Source organism: Gambusia affinis, linkage group LG08 (genome assembly GCF_019740435.1).
Source record: "Gambusia affinis linkage group LG08, SWU_Gaff_1.0, whole genome shotgun sequence".
NCBI classification, from domain to species: domain Eukaryota; kingdom Metazoa; phylum Chordata; class Actinopteri; order Cyprinodontiformes; family Poeciliidae; genus Gambusia; species Gambusia affinis.
This window is the reverse complement of record NC_057875.1, coordinates 12,301,777-12,318,343: the sequence shown is the minus strand read 5'-3', so window position 1 is coordinate 12,318,343 and position 16,567 is coordinate 12,301,777. Positions and strand designations below refer to the sequence as shown.

Genomic DNA, 16,567 nt, shown 5'->3' with positions numbered 1-16,567 from the left:
AACTAAAAAAGGTTGCAACACACTGAATATTCAATTGTTTAATGCTGGGACTTTATTTACACTTTGGTTCAACAAGTGTCAACTGACAAATTATTGTTTTATTTATGACTATTTTGTATTAATTAATAACAAGTGAGAGTTAAAAGTGAAAGCAAATTTAACTTGTTGGATGAGCCACAAGACTCTTTAATTTAAGTTTAAATCTGAGGGCATCTTGAATTTTTTATGGTGGGTTTATGAGAACCATATTTTTTTTTATTATAAATACACACATTCAGCTTCAGATTCAGGTAAGCTTTTTTCTCAAAGATGAAACTTTAATCTCATTTGTGCTGTTCATCGGTTGATGTGAATGTATTACTTATTTCTCAATCTCCAATATTCATGCGTTGAATGTGATTTTCTGTATATTTTTGCAGGTGTAGCTGCTCTCTGGAGAACACATAAAAGAACAATAATAATATTCTTAAGTGCCATTTTGCTGCATCATCAATGTTCCTCCTGATGCAGGCTGTTTTATTTACTTTTCATTCAGTCAATACGAAGAACAAGCAGCTTTCAGATGACTTGCCAATGGAAAAGGCTCCACCATAAAAGTATATGATCTAATTGATTCTTTGTAAAAATAAAGTCATGACTTTTATGTATCTGAGCGCAGTCTGCACAACAACCAGATGTAGATATATTTCATAATCTCCCAAATATGCTCACGTGTGACAGGCAAATAAAGCCACATATGTACATTTAAAGGAGTTAATAAAACAAAACCTGCTTAAGAATCAGAGTGTGTGGGAGGGAAAGAGAGAGCGATGGGTGGAAGTCGGTATATCATCCATTTATATCTGAACAGCAGCCTGTAAAATCCTGAGCATTGTCCTCGCCGCTTGCGTGCAGCTTCCGTCTCGTTGACATCTCCCTCCTCCTCCGTTCAGCTCAGCTCCAGCGCCGTTTAGAACAGTTGGCATCATTAATGGGAGGGATTGCCTCTAAATTGGCAACAATGAAAAGACAAATTATGAGTGGCAGAGTGGTGGAAAGATAAAGGGTGGGTGGGAGGAAGAAGAGAAGAATTAGAGTATTTGAATAATTTAGCCCCCCGTGGCAGGGATGACAGGAGTGCTATTGAAGGAAGGCCCTGCTGCTAGAGAAATGAGAGGTGGTAATGAAATGCAGTTGTATGGGTGTGTTTCTGCGTGTGCAAGCCTGGGTAAAATGCGAGGTCTGCTCTTCCTCAGCAGCTTGGTGTTTTTGATTTAACAAGTATTTTCTCACTTACCAATCAACTCATTTCTGGTGAGGGCCGGTGTGACATGAACGCTGTGGAACAGAAACACGGAGTCAGTTTTGGATGTCAGCGCTGAGGGCTTGTTTTTTATTTGTTTGTTTTTAGAGTATCTGTTGAATGTTTTTTTGTTTCCCCCCCCCAAGACATTACTCTATTTACACCAGCAACTCTGTGTATTGCACATCAGAACCGAGTCTGCATAAGTTTAGTGTAACTTTTCCACAAACTGCCTCCACCTCCCTTCACCAATCTGTGGAGTATTTGTACTTGGCCAGTCAAAAAAAAAAAAAGTCCTTCTTTTCTAAAATGTCTTCGAATGTGGGCCTACTGACAGCTCCGTCCCTCACCTGTCCCCCGCAGCGCTATCTAGGGACCCCCTCCCAAGCCTTCTCTGTAGCAAAGAGGGGAGACACCCCAGACACCTCCCCACTCTCAACTCCACTCTTGCCTTTGAACACTTCCTCTACTTCAATTGCAACTTGTCTGGAAAAGCTCCAGCACTCCATTCCTCACACAGCCACTTATAAGAAAGAATTCTCTCTTTCCCTCCACTCCACCAGCTCTCCTTCTCCCTGCCTTCTCTCTCTTCCACTGCTGGCACTTGTAATTATCTTATGCCTGGGAGACAGGTTTTAAGCAGAGGTGTCAGGCCAGGTGCTTCCTGACAGCTGGGGATGATTAGGAGGATTCTGGAGTTCTGTCACTGGTCTTCATGGTGCTCCCCATGGCGACCGAGATGCCTTGTTGTCACTGCAACAATAGCAGCTCTTAATTTGTTGACGGGGGAGAAATTCATCAAGGCCTAGGTGGCTGTGCAACCCTAAACAACAGGCCCTCTGGGGGGTAGAGAGTCGCACTGAGGGACCGGGAACTGGACTAATGCAGAGACAAAACTTTTTTGGCTCCATTTCACTCTTTTTGTCCTACTTATATTCACAACAAGTTGATTTTGGTTTTCTTACTATTTTTTTTACTTCATATTTGTTTGGCTCCAACAGACAACAGTGATACACGAATCCAGACCTTGTACTGGTTCATTATCGACCAGCTCAGTGTCCTCAATATTTCCACCATAATTAGTGAGCATTTCCATCAGTCTCCTTTGGTGACTGCAGTGCCTTGCAAAAGTTGTCACACAATGAGGTCATTAGACAGATTAAGGAGGACGTTTTGGAGAAGCTAAAGGAAGAATAGGTTATAAAACATTGGCCCAAACTTCGAACATCTCATTGAGCACTGGTGAATCCACCCTGTGGAAATAAATAGGTACAACACAAACTCAGACATGGGTGTCTACCTGCTGCTGAAAGGAGCGTTAATCAGAAAAGCAACTAGAAGGTCCATGGGAACATTGCAGTTTGCAACACAAATTGTAGAAGATACAGCAAGCAGCTGAGACCAAATTTGAACTTTTAGGCCAATATGTACAAAATTTGAGTGGGTTTAAAAACTAACACTGCATAATTCTAAACATACAGTCAATTGAGAGGTTTAAATCAAATCAAAGTACAATGTGTGAATATGGATCCGATCCAGACCTGACTCCAATTAAAAATCCGTGACAAGACTTTATAGCAAGAATAGACAAAAAGCCTCCTATGTAGACGTGTCCGCAAATAAAGATTGAAATGCATACTAGTATCCCATTGAAGTTTTTAATGTGAAAACATGAAAAAGATCTAGAGCAGTGGTGGGCACTCCGGGTCCTGGAGGGCCGGTGTCCTGCAACTCTTAGATGTCTCCCTGGTCCAACACACCTGAATCCAACAGCTGAATCACCTCCTCAGTGCAGTCAGGTTCTCCAGAGTCCTGCTAATGACCTCATTATTTAACTCAGGTGTGTTGAAGTGGCAACACACCTAAATGTTGCAGGAGGCCGGCCCTCCAGGACCAGGAGTGGCCACCCCTGATCTAGAGGTATGAGTACTTAGCCGTGTCATGTGGTCAAAAGTGTGACTTGGCTACTATTAAAGCATTGGTTTTGACAGTAAGACATGCAGAAGATTTACACATAGAAACACAAGCCCTTCATTTGTTGGAAACTCTGCTACAGAGTAGCAGCTACAGATTCTCTGCCAAACTACTGATCCACAAGACTGCCGAGGCATAATGCAGCGCTACATCACACATGCACGGCCAGCATAGTTCCCAAAAATGTTTATACTTTTCTAATTATCACAAAATGCTTTACATTTAGATTTGATGAAACTCATGACAACTGCGAGTGATTTAGATTAAAATTAATGTAAGTCTTTAATTAGATCTGCAACTATGATGGGAAGATACACAAGCTTTATTAAGGGGAGTTAGCTGCAGCAAAATGGTAGTCTGCCAGTTTGAGGCACTGCTGCAGGGTAAAGGACAAAAAAAATACCAAATACATCCTATGAGAGATGCAGATGCAGCCATAAATTGGACAATTAGATAATAATGTACTGCATAAATTATCCATAGAGATAATTTTAGTATTTTCAACTTGTGTCACATATCTTCCATTTTGGTGTTCATTTATAGTGTGTCTTGATTGTAAACACCTAAGCATTAGAAAGTTGAATCCATTGACATTTGTAACTTCATTTTGGGGACCAATGATGGATGAGCAGAAAATGAAGTTTCTGGGATTTGTTTTCCTTTCAAAGGTTCCATTTAAGACACTTTGAGTCCCTGGATGTTTGAAAAGGAGGTTCAAATGAGCAGAATTAAAACACAAACCATTTTAAAGCTCAATGGCTCTCCACTTTGGAAAACCCAAACTTATGTTTATACACACATCTAAATTATACACCTTGTGTATACGATTCATAACACAGTTGTGTTTTAAAGAATCCAAAATAGACCAATGCAACAATTCTAGAATAATAAATTTTGAGACCTATCAGTTCATACTGTATTGTAGTTTTCCTGTTTGCTTGGACACTTTAGATAATAATGTGACTTTAGATAACATATAGTGACTAATAGAGAAACCAGTAACAAACATCACATTTTGCTGAGTACCATCTTCAAAATCATCAATACACATCAAATATGTTGGTCAATGTTCCATTTATTATGGTTCATAGGCATAGGATGATGAGCTCTTTTTCATAGGCAATTCTAGGCTGGTAGGTTTTTAGTCTTGATTTAAAGAAACTCAGTGTTTCAGCTGTTTTTCAGTTTTCTGGAAGTTTGCTCCAGAAGTGTGCTGGCACATACCAGAACCAGAACCAAGCTTGGTTCTGGTTCTGGGAAGTTCTGAAAAGTGCTCAGAAAGATGCAGAGCACTTTCAGTACTTCAAATTGCGAACAACAGATGATCAAATGAAGTTTAGGTAAAATCTGCAGAGGACAGTTCTTGAGGATACAGTTGACACAGCTTTTTATTTCCTTTTTTTCTTTACACATTTATGCCACATTAAACCTGTCAATGGGAAGAACAAACAAACTCCACTTAGAATGAAAACGAATGAATTGAATACAATACCCTTGTTGTGAAAGACTTACAATTGTTCCATTGTACAGCTCTTTGTGTAAAGGGATACTTATTCTTTTACAATTACATATAATAAAATGTTGCAGACTTCTACATAAAAAAATTAACTGCTAACAGGATTTCTTGCTCTGAATCCATTTCGTTCTAACTTTACCTCTGTCTGCTTTTTACATACCAAAAAAACCTTACAGATTTCTATTACTGTCTGTGCATCACATTCAATATAAAAGAGACTGGCTGTCCAATTATGTCAAAGTGATCAGTGAGAGAGATTTTCTGAGGAAACACTCCCGAGATGTTTGTATGATCAACTCAGCGGGGAGAAAGCACACACACACAGACACGCACACACACTGTGTGTGTGGGCCCAGGGTGGCGAAGCGAGAAGGTCTAATTGAGGGGAGATAATGAGTGAGTTTGGGCCTCCCTGCTGGCACCACCATGGATGCTCTCTCACCTCTCATCACATCTCCATTCACTCGCAGAGACAAGGTGCTCAACATGCAAAGGAGCCTCTTAGTGATGCTTTCATTGATTTGCCATCATGAAAGGCCTAAAATTAATATTGATTCAGTGGCATCCACATGATGAATTTATCATGCGCTTGGTATGTCTGGTACATATTAAAGGCGTAAAGAGAAAATGTAATGGAGAACTGAAAGGAATTAAATTTAAAAACAGAGCAAAGCACTTCTTCAGCCTCTTGTTGCTGTTTTTATACTGGGTGGCTCTTTAAGGGAAAGAGGGCACACTTTCAGAAGTAAAGAGGAAAAAAAAAACAAGTTAAGAGGGAAAGTTAAGTAAAATGCTGATATAGGCAGAAGCGGTGTCGTTGTTAGCATTGTTCATATTCTTTCTTGCAAATACAGAAAAGAGGAATACTAGAGGGGAATAGGAGCTAATTAAAACTAAGATCAAAGCCTCCCTTTAAGTGTTTTTCCTCGACACATCCGGGAAAACTAAAACACTGCTCTTATTTTTTTCTGCCACCTCAGACGTTTCATTTTAGGGCAAAAAAAGACAAATACAGCAAACTTTCTTTGAGTACATATTGTTAACTAATTGTTGCACTCTTTAGTATGCTAACATTACCTGATGACAAAAACAGAAGGCTTCCAGTCCTGGTTTGAGCATTGAGATAGTCAGAAATCATCAATAACCTTCCGCAGCATGCCTGGAATCTCTTTATAACCAAGATCGCTTCAAATGCTGATGTAATATCTCTTCATAAAGAATCTTGTCCTAATCCAACAGCAAGCAATTAAGAACTGAACTCTCATCTGCATTAACATTTCAATTAATTTCCACTGTCACGAATCATGTGTGAGCATGTGTGTGTGGAGCCTTGGGTACTGATAGATTCCCATGTAGCTCTACAAGGATTACACCCCTAATCTACACTGTCACTCTGAAAGAGCCCATAGACACACACAGCACTGAGGGGTGTGGGACCTGTCAGGTCTCATTATTGCAGATGGTATAGCTTCACATGTGCACACACAGGTGTGCAAATATTCACAGAAACCTCATCCGCAATAAATTTTGACACTCTTTGCATAATGTGTGTATGGGTATTGTAAGACTACGAAGTCCTCAGAGAGTTTGCGTCTTACCAGGAACTTCTGGTTTCAGACCTAGATTTGTGGCCTTGGTCGTTTGTCTTGATAACAGTATTAGGTAAGGATGTATATGTGAGTACATTGTACAGTATACCAGCAGACATCCAATATGCAATAGCAAAAGGTATCTAGAAAATTACTGTTTTCTTTTTTCTATGGACACTTTTGCTTTAAAAGCCTAAATCTATCAGTGACATCTGAAAAAGTACAATTTCTGAAGATAAAACCTACATGCTATGTGTACTTAAAGTAAATGTAATAAGGTTGAGCAATAGTACAATTACAATGTTGATTATGATAAAGTCACATTTACTTGACTGGGCTATGTATTTAAATGTCAGACATAATCTCAGTATTTTTACTGAAAACAGGCCAACTAAACCCAAATTATTAGTTCAGTTTATTCAAATTCATAGTTTCAGTAGAGCCAATTCCAGGAACATATATTTAGTTTAGATTATTAAATTGAAATTTATAGTGCTTAAGGATTACAAAATTCAAAATATCAAGATTGTGTCCGATTAATAGCTAATTCAATCTAAGAATTAGAAGCAATAAATCATTCCTATGATTTGATTAGACCATTTTTAAATATACATGGAACAGCAGGCAACCAGAAGAATTTCCCGGGTAAATTATGGTATTTTTGAGGATTGTGTTAATAATCCTTAACACTTTGTTTTTACTCCAGCATCATCATTCATCATCCAAGCCTTTGAACCATTATTATTTACAGTCCTGCAGCTATAGATCATGGGTTTTCTCGTTGACCCAGGAACAATTTCCTTCTACTTCTGCTTCAAAGCCACATCACTCCTTTAATAGCCACAACAAACAAATGGCAATTTTCAGAAAGCTTTATCCATGTTGACAGCTATGAGAAAACTTCTGCAAACTTCTAAAGTAGAATCCCAAGAATCCCTCACAGACATGCAATTTAGTTTTATCAATAAACTGCATTTCTTTATTCTCTTCTAATAGAAATCCATACCATAGTTCTGTAATCAGTCAATGTAAATCATGTATGTTATGTAAAATTACTTATGACATTTGCAACTTACTGTTGTAACCAGATCAAGCTTTTGCCAATACCTTGAGAATATATCTAAGACAATTATGTTACAGGTTTGTAAAGGTCATAATGAAGTTGTGATGCCGTTTGGTAAAACAGGAAGTGACATTATTACCTGGTTCACTCAGGTTTGTAAGTGATTGAGTTGTGCTGTGATGTGACACTGTATTGAGTTAGAAGAGGACAGGTCACACCGTCCCTTCCTCACTGATCAGCATCACCCACTCTAAAAACTGGCCTCACACCCTGATCAATGACCTTAATTTACATATATCTGAATACAAACATGTGGAGTTTAGGTCAGATCTGACCAGCACAGAGAAATTCAGCTGTGTATTAACAAATTATTACATCAATACAATCACAAATTGTTTGTAAAAAAAAAAAAAAAAAAAAAAGAAAAAGAAAAGAAAATGCCTCAGACATTAGGTCAGAGGGTAAAATTCTGTGGAAAAGTGTGCGGAAATTTAAATTATTAAAAAACACAAGGAAAGAAGATTTCTTAGATAATTCTGATCTCTATTTTAACACATACCTGCTTTGTTTTTTAAATTCTCCAACCAGTAAATTATAGCATTATAGTTTCAGTAAAAATAAAAATTTTTGATAACCCAGTTTTAAATATATACACATATATAACATTATCAATTGAAAATTAAATATAAGTTAATAATAAGTTGTCATTTTTTGGTTTTGCTTGACAATTTACCTTTAACTTTATTTTTCTGCTACACCTTTTTGTATTTTGAAAAACCTTAATCGAAATGAAAGAAATTAATAGATCATAAAGGAAATTATAGTTTTTTTCTATTTGGCCTAACAGCTAACATGATTTTAAAAAATGAAAAGACATGACAGGAAGGACCATCTGAAAGCCATTCTTTGTGACTTATAGCGATACACTGAGTAAAAAAGTGGATAAACCATAAATAAATTACTCACGCAAATAAAACTCAAACATCTTTTGCACAGACGGCCACACATTCTCCAAAAGAGTGCACTTCTTATTAAGGCATGCCTGCTGAAAAATGGAGTAACCATTTTTTGGGTCTAAGTGTTTTTGGGTTTAGGTCACAATTTTCTTCTAATAAATATCAGCAGGTCTAAGTTTGAGCATGATGATCTCAACCTAACACCATTATTACAGCATGTCCCTGGCTGTTACAAACACTCTCACATACACACAAATGACTCAAAATTCTGGGTTGTTTACAGATAACGATGTAGGAAGCATCATTGGACAATTTATGATTAAATAAGCACAGGCCAGGGAAACGGAATACTCCCTTGCCACCATGGTGATGGGAGATTAGTTATGTGACTGGCAGCCATCAAGTGCCACTCTGGACACACACACACACACACGCACACACGCCCACACACACTTGCAGGTGTCAGCAGGACAAACTCTGTTGACAGGTCAGGCCACAGGTCTGAGTGCTCCATTGCCTGTTCTTTTCTGTATCGCCACCCGCCTGTCTGCAGGCCCAATATCAACCACATTACCAAATCTCGAAGGCTGGCTGTAAACGCTGCTGGAGACTTGCCTGCACACCATTTCTGCACTTGCCCCCGACAAACAGAAGGACAGACAGGTGGAGACGCTGAATGGCAATTGGATAGATCCATGCCCCCAAGCACAACTGCAGTCAGTCTGATTAGACCCACTCATTGCTACTTACACACACACACACACACATGCCTGTACAACCCTACACACACAATGGAAGATACCCTAAATTGACCTGGCATAATTTTGCTCGGCAACCATCATGTCACTTGTTATGGCAAAGTTAAAAATCTCCAATTCCAACATACAGTAAACTTGCAAATTCAGTAAAAGTTTCACATTTTCTAAACTTGGAACCAGCAAGAGAAATGGAGAAAATCTATTACCACAAGTCTGACCTTGATCAGACAGAATATCACGAATGTTTTCTTTTCTTTGTTTTTTTTTTTTTTTGTTGTTGTTGTTGTTTTTATATCTGTTTTATCATTTGAATTACTTATCAAAATTTGGATCCAGTTTAAATGAATTCAATTTATGCACCAAGAAAACATAGAAAGCTTCCCACATTTCAGTGGATTCCCAGGGTTTGATGAAGAGATGTAGGCAAGGTTTAGTCAGTAATGTTACCACATTATAACTGGGGTTTTTTTATAAGTAGGGTTTTTGTCAGACCATTCTAACCTGGCACCATGCCATTAAAAATCAGTCTTATTGTAAATTCTCCCTGCAGAGTTTTGAGGTGCAGAAGGCTTCCTCATAACACTGCAACATTGTGAGTTGAACTTCCTTTTTGGGATTATAGTGGTTTATTATTTAGGCTTGCATGGTTGAATATGGCTCACAGCCTGGGAGAAGTGCAATATTCTCCACAGGACACTTGTAGTCAAGTTCTTCGGAGACCAGTAGAAGTTTTGAGCTCATAGGATTAGAGTTGAGATCCAAGATATTTTGGGACACTCTCAAAGATAAGCCCTATGACTTTACAGTATTGCTATGCTGACGTTATTCAATATTTTACTGCTTTTAAATCTCAGTGTCTTTCCAAGGTTTCAAAACTGAAGAATTTTCTGAATTGCATAAGAACTCCAGGTTGTTCTTTACTTTCCTCAAGATGAAACTGACCTTCGTACTACACCAGATACCTTCATTCCCGAGATTTCTGGAAATATGAGTTTGTTTTTGCACATCGTCAAGAAATACTGGCAAACTGAAAGCTATCATTTCCATAACATATTTTTGTCCTCTCACATTGATCATTTTTATCTGCCTCAGTAAAGTATTGTTCACTCTCAACATGTTATAAATAAAGCCTAGGGGTTTTGACAAGATACTCAAGTGATTTTGCAGTTTTGTCACTTATCCAATATTATCTGTATTCAATTTGGCCTTGTCTAAGCGACAACATGAAAAGAGGAAGTTTCTTTTCTAACATGTGAGTACATTTGATATTAGTTCAATTGGATGTATGTTATCTTTGGGTAATGTTATTTTACTGTGCAGGACCTTGTAATTTTTATCTTAAATGGTGCCATATAAAAAAAATTCACTTACTTGCACCTGCGCCCTGCAGTTCAAACTGATATCTCATTCCGTGTTTTATGATAAGCTTCTTCAGACTCATTATTTCAGAAAATCCATTTTAAATTTAGCTCCTCTGGAGAACAGTGAAAGGTCAATTTTGAACTATTTCTGAAGGTTTTGTGATGAAATATACGTGATGCCATTTTTGGCTAGCTGTACTAATGGATATTTAACAGCAGCATTGAACATATTATGTCAAACATCTTCTGGAGCAAAATATTTCTGCCTAAGCCTGTTTCAAAGTTTGAAATAAGCTCACACACTTTAGGAGAGAAACTTCCTCTTTCTCTGTGGTTACATTCCCATGATAGCTTGCACAAACCCCTGAGGCAAAGCTTTATCCCCGCGCTAACATGCAGGAAAGCCTCTGAGTACCCCAATGATCAAAGTCGCCCATTTGTTTGAACACACTGAGACAGAGTCATTAGAAATGCATATTACACGACAGCTATTGCATATTAACGCAGTCTGGCAGCCAATTAATCATTAGCTCATCAATATCTCATTTGCATGAAATTATTCTCTTTTAAGAGCTTGTGTCTGAGGTGACGGGGTGAGCTCATCGATAATGCTAATGTCCCTGTGGGCCTGGGAGAGGAAGGAGGAAGGTGGGAGAGAGGAGAGTTTGAGTGGGATAGACCTTGTTCAAGTATTTGACTCCCACAATACCATATGAAGGGAATTAGCATGTACATCACTGAGACAAGTTTTATGTCAGTGAGTTTAGGAGGTATATTTTTTTATGAAATAAATGTGCTCAACCTGTACAGAGACAGGAAGACAGGCTCCTGCCTTGGCTTTCGGCAAGGCCGGAAAGAGGGGAGTGTCTCAAGGTCGGCTAAAGCTCAGGGCTCTTATAGATTGGAGCCATGCTGTGTATGTGCACTGACCACACCTTGGTGTGTGTCAATGTGTGTTGTAGGGCTGGTAGATGGAAATGGCAGCACTGGGAGTGATTCTGTCACCCTTCCCTAAAGAGGAAGGTGAGATGTGCCATGCTTGTTATCCATCAAGACATTGATTTCTGGGACAGAAAGAGGGTAGAGGTGGAAATACAACAAGAAAAGACATCAGAATTACTTGTTTGACAATTTGAATGTTAACAAAGAAGACAGCAATTCAAATGTAAAACAAGGTTCGGAGGTAAAATTTTGTTTAGAATAATTAAAGCAATCTCTTGAAAGTTAATTCCAAAATAAGAATGAAAACATCAAATTTAATTTTTTTAACAAATACTTTGAAGTAAATAAAAACTAAATATCCTCATATTTTAACTGGCAAATACAGTTTAGTGATATGTGACTGAAGATTCCCAGAGACTAAGAAAAAATGTTATAGTCCTTTTACTCTAAAATACAAGAATTTGGGAGTACATATTTACATTAGAGGACTTGTTGGATAGAATTATTTTCTTCATTTCCGTAAATGATGGTCCAATTTTTCCTCTGCTGAAGTAAATAGCCTAAGAACAATAAGACATGGCATTTGGACATTTCGAACACATACAGACTTGTAGTTCTCTTCAGTGGTTTGAGCCCTCTTCTCACTAAGATTGCACCGTGACATTAACAGTCAGCCAGAAAGTGAATGATCTCTGCAGGGTTTAGGAGAGCTCTTCTGGTGTGCATCAACAACTCTCTGCATTATGTTTGTTGAAGCATGAGAGTTCCCTAATGATTGCACATATATAAATGCTGAACCCAATTGTAATAGCCATTCAAAAACTGTCTTTTGTTCATCTGAATGTGATTACTTTGTCATTTTAGTTGACAACATTATAATATCTGACTGTTGAAGCTCCAGGTGTCTATCCCCAACTTATAACAACTGGTCCAAACTACTTCACAAAAATTTTAAAGTATTTAAATGAAAACATTCTAAACTTTACTACGCATGTTTAATGCAATAGTTGATAATGCATATAAGGCTATTATTACAGACTGCTCTAGGGAAATAACTAATACAAAAAGGCAAATTAAGTTAATGAGAGTGAGCTTTAAATAACACTTGGTAAACCCTAAAATTGTTATCGTAACTCTCTCCACAAGAGTACTCTTATTCAGCCTGGTGTTTCTCTCCTGTGTCCTTTTCCCTCGTTGGCTACGAGAGGTTATACAGATACTCTTAGCTGATTACCAAACATGAACAGGGTCTCCAAAGTTCAAGACTTCTCATTGATTTCTAACCACCTTCTCTTTCTTTCAGCTCCCTATCTGTCTCATCTCCTCTCATTGCCAGGCCTCCCCACCCTTTTTCATGCCTTTGCCTTGTCTACCTGCAACAGAAACTGTCCAAGTTACCCATGTTAAGTGCGATCGACATAAACTGCTGACAGTTGTGGCCATCAGGCAAGTGTGTTTATTGTGAATCCCTCTATGTGTCTTTCTAGTTGAATATTTGTGTTTAAGGATACACTTGAGGCCTAATTAGTACTGTTATCGCAGGAAGGGGAGTGGTATAATGGCACGTAATGAAAAACGCCAAATTTCATGTCCAATAAAAGGAAAATTGATTAATGAAAAGCACTTTGAGATAGAAGAGGTAAAGAGTTGCTGGATATAAAAGATGATGTATTAATTCTCAGCTGTTACAGATGGTTCAAGCCTCCTGACAACTGCTATTCTGTCGAGACTCTGTTAGCATGCATAATTATGCTAATTAAGACATAATTAAGCACTAATTCTGTGGAGAGTCTCTTTCTTTGGTTGTAATTTAACACAACTCAGCATTTAACACTTCTTAAAGAATTTTACACCTCCTGTGATTCATTTGTACTACTTGTTTCATTTTTTTTATGTGTTGTAGACTCATGTAGGCCTCTGCTCTGGTCTAACAATGATGTAAAAACAGATAATGGTTGGGAAAGAAAAGGGCCTGAAGCAAAAGAAAAAAAGAGAGAGAGAGAATTAAAAAAAAGTAGCATGGACATACACATTGGTACAAATAATACAGCTTTGTCGGATGCTGAAGGTTGCAAAAACTTTGACACAGACAATCATGGAAAAGTTGCACTGTGCCGAAAATAATAAATAACAACGGAGCAGTGGTATTAAAATACACTTTTTTGATCTTTGCAAATGGTTACAATGTGCAGGTGTTCCACATACCAGATGTGATTTTACTATCTAATTGCAGAAAGTCGCCTATCTGTGTGCAATTAGATCTCAGGCAGGGCGTCAGGACATTGTTATTTTGAGTGACAGACAGATCAGAAGTTGTTACAGTACATTGCGTCAGAGAGAATTGAAAACTGAGTGACAGCGATTCCGCGCGTGCTCACCACTGACGCTGGGTGTGTACAAGCAGTGATTCACTTCGTCATTAAAATAAAGCCATTACAAACCTGACATGACATCTGTCACCTTAGCCATCATCAGAGGTCAGGACTCTTGACCTCTCCTTGTCATCGCGCATGTAGCAGTCGGATGTAACACAGCTCGTTGATTGGCTGAGGCACCCAAGAGCAGGAGCTGTTTTATAATGCTGCTCTGTGTATATTCTATTAGACAGTTAGGCCTTTTCTCAGTTGCTGCAAATTGGATGGTGAGGTTTTCCCTCCAGAGAAAGCCTAAAATATGACAGTCTGCCTGGTCTGCACTTTTTGCTGGCTCTGTCTTATTGAACATCACAAAAAACATTGCAAATGACTTACTGTTTCACATCGGTTTATTACAGAGCCCTGCAAAAATTATTCATAATTCTTACGTTTGGTCTTGTTAAAATCACAACCGCAATCTACTGCAATGTGATTTTGTGGTGACAGACCAACATAAAATATCTGATAATGATCAGAAATGGGCGACCTGCATTTAAATTCAACCCCATCGATTCAATATTTTGCAGAGCTTTTGAATCTTTTACTCCTGTTAGAGCTCCTTGTCTTTACACTCTTTGTACAACTGATAATTTTGTCCATTCTTCATCTCAAATAGTTTGCAGTCAGATTGGACGACAGTGTCGATGAACATCAAATTTAAAGTATTGTAAAAATTCTCAGATTTAGATCACAAATTTGTTGTGATATGTTTCATTATTTAGATCATGTCGCTCTGTGTCAAAAAATTTAATTTTGGTTTGAAGGGAGAACTCCTTCTTCCACGTATTTGAAAGGTCCTATATGACAGTTCTCATGTGTTGACATAAGAACTGATTCAATGATCTATAATTCAGATTCTATAATCTGATCTATGGATCTCTGCTGTTGCCATGGGACACCAAGTTGCTTCTCGGATTAATATTTTCTTTTCATGTTAGTTTATGTATACAGCTGTCTCCGTTTTTGGATGATGGATTCAATTTTATTCAGAGCTATCAAAGTAAAGGGGGCTGAATGGAAATGCACACACAAAAAACAGGCAATTTTTCATGTCTCTTCACTTTATGCACTGCTGTGTGACGGTTTCGAATGTAAAATGTTGATAAAATACATGTTTATATATATTTATAAAGGTTAAATACTGTTGTTGTTTTTCCAAAGCTTCGCACACTCTTCTTTTTCTAACTGAACCCTAAAGTCCACAAACAATAGAAAAGCTTCTAAAGAAAGCAAACAATCACAGTGCTGCAAGGCGGTTGACTGTGTTACCTTAAATCAACGCTAGTCTCCAGCTTCAGAACAGGGGTGTGTGCACATAATGAAGTGTGGCACTAAGTAACTGTGGAGTCCCTGCCAAAGCTTAATTAGAGATTCATCCACTGGTATATATCACTGTTACTGTGTGTCAACAGGGTGCTATGCATCAGCCGCTGGCAGAAAGGGGTTTATGGCTCAAACTGTTGGTGTGCATGTGTGCGCTTTCTACAAAGAGGGTGTGGTACAGCCACATCCAAGACTATGAAATTAAGCACCAATAATTAATGCGAGGTGGGAAGTTTAGCACCTGTTTCACTCAATTTTTAATTGATATCTTGTGGGAAATCTACTGAGTAGCTTTCAGCGATGAGCCTGTCAGAAATACACCAGAGGTTTCGATGGGAACCTGTTTTTTGGTCAGGACATGTAGAGTGGTCCTGCATTTCTTAACCATGAGATTGATAGTTTAAAATGTAAACAGCAAACCTGAAGATTTCACATAAATTAATTTTTGCTGTTTTAAAACATTTGTCCTTAAAAAAGATTTCTACTATTCCTGCATGTATGCAAATATGAAGGTATTTTGATTACCATCCCTCAAGCGCATAAAAGCTAAATTAGCAAATATCCCCAGTCTACCCCAGTCTGAAGACATTTCCAAAGATTATGCAGTGGCTGCACAAGAACCAAATTTAGGCTCTGGAGGGTTGCTATACAAAGTCTGGGTATTGTGCACATGTATGTGTGAGTTTTCTTGAGGTCTTCCAGCTTCTCTCTGTCCCCAGAGACACAATGATGCACTCTTTGGGGGATGAATTTAAGTCATTTTGTGAACTAAGATGCTGACATCTCCTGTCATTCACCTTTCAGATTGTCTATTTAGTATAAACTGTGCATTGGACATTAGTGACAACTGAAAGCAGACAATGGATCATTTTTTGAATGATTACAAAATATTTCTGCTTGTCTTCAACGGCTGCAGGTGATCTTGTCCAGCAGTGTTTCACCTAGAAAAAAAAAGAGTCTCTGACACATATGTACAAGCAAAGTATGACACTTCTCCATGTATGTGTGTGCTTCTTTGAATGCGCAGTCAAGAAAAGGACCCAGGAGGTTTGATTATGAACAAGTGACCACGAAGCTATAGATATTTGCTGGAAGAGGAAATAAAGAGGGTCTGGTCCAGTGACACAGTGACAAAACCCCCGGGACTTCGGCTTGGGCAGGATCTGTGATGTTGCTGAAGTCGGAGTCCAAGACACTCATTCACACATGCACAAATGTACACGCACTCAGACAAGCATACACACTCCATGATGACAAAGTACCACTGCAGACAGCACTCACCTCACACACCACTGACGACCTGCGACTGGCACTCGGCCAGGGGCTTCGTCCCTTCAGGGAGTGCACACTTTATTCTTTAGCTGTGTCCAAAGAAAATAATTTTTTTTT

The 16,567-nt window shown here is 38.4% G+C and overlaps 1 long non-coding RNA gene across 1 annotated transcript; it reads right to left on the bottom strand.

The window, feature by feature from the left end:
- Positions 1 to 214: 214 nt before the first annotated feature.
- On the bottom strand, positions 215 to 2,632 carry LOC122835466. Its single transcript, XR_006371314.1, has 3 exons — positions 2,583 to 2,632; positions 1,277 to 1,317; positions 215 to 986 (listed from the first exon to the last, which is right to left on the bottom strand). It is a non-coding gene; the product is annotated as an uncharacterized LOC122835466 (long non-coding RNA).
- Between the last annotated feature and the right edge of the window lie 13,935 nt (positions 2,633 to 16,567).